Source organism: Meleagris gallopavo, unplaced genomic scaffold (assembly GCF_000146605.3).
Source record: "Meleagris gallopavo isolate NT-WF06-2002-E0010 breed Aviagen turkey brand Nicholas breeding stock unplaced genomic scaffold, Turkey_5.1 ChrUn_random_deg7180001693138, whole genome shotgun sequence".
NCBI lineage: Eukaryota > Metazoa > Chordata > Aves > Galliformes > Phasianidae > Meleagris > Meleagris gallopavo.
This window is the reverse complement of record NW_011317781.1, coordinates 1-564: the sequence shown is the minus strand read 5'-3', so window position 1 is coordinate 564 and position 564 is coordinate 1. Positions and strand designations below refer to the sequence as shown.

The following is a 564-nucleotide window of genomic DNA, read 5'->3' as shown; positions in this document are numbered from 1 at the left end:
GCTCAGTGGCACCCGCGCGCATCAGCCGCGAGCCCCGGGTCCAGCAGAAGGCCGCCCAACGCCCGCCATCCCCAGCGCCACCCGGCACAAGTGGCACGGACGCGCGCACGGTCACGACGGCCGCCACCATCCAACATCAAAAGCCCGTCAGCAAAAGCCTACAGCACCCGGTATTCCCAGGAGGTCTCCCATCCAAGTACTAACCAGGCCCGACCCTGCTTAGCTTCCGAGATCGGACGAGATCGGGCGTTGCCAGGGTGGGATGGCCGTAGACGCTGCGTGCTCCTGCTCCGGCCCTCTTCCCGCCTGCACACCACTGACACCACCCGCCACACAACGGGAAAAGTGCCGCCTCAGCCACCAACAAAAGGCGCAAGCCAACGGAATCCACGACTCCCCGCACCTCACCATCCAACGCTACATCCCGGATCCACCCTGACTACGGCTTACGACATCCCACAACACCCACCCGAGCCAAGTCAGCGTGACACCACGGCATTAGCAACCCTGCAGCGGCCCTCTTCACGGCACCGCACGCGCCCGCACACACACACACACACACAC

The 564-nt window shown here is 65.1% G+C and overlaps 1 non-coding gene across 1 annotated transcript; it reads right to left on the bottom strand.

Annotated features, from left to right (window-relative positions):
- Window positions 1-155: 155 nt before the first annotated feature.
- Window positions 156-274, bottom strand: LOC116217855. The gene has a single exon (XR_004162569.1). It is a non-coding gene; the product is annotated as a 5S ribosomal RNA (ribosomal RNA).
- Between the last annotated feature and the right edge of the window lie 290 nt (window positions 275-564).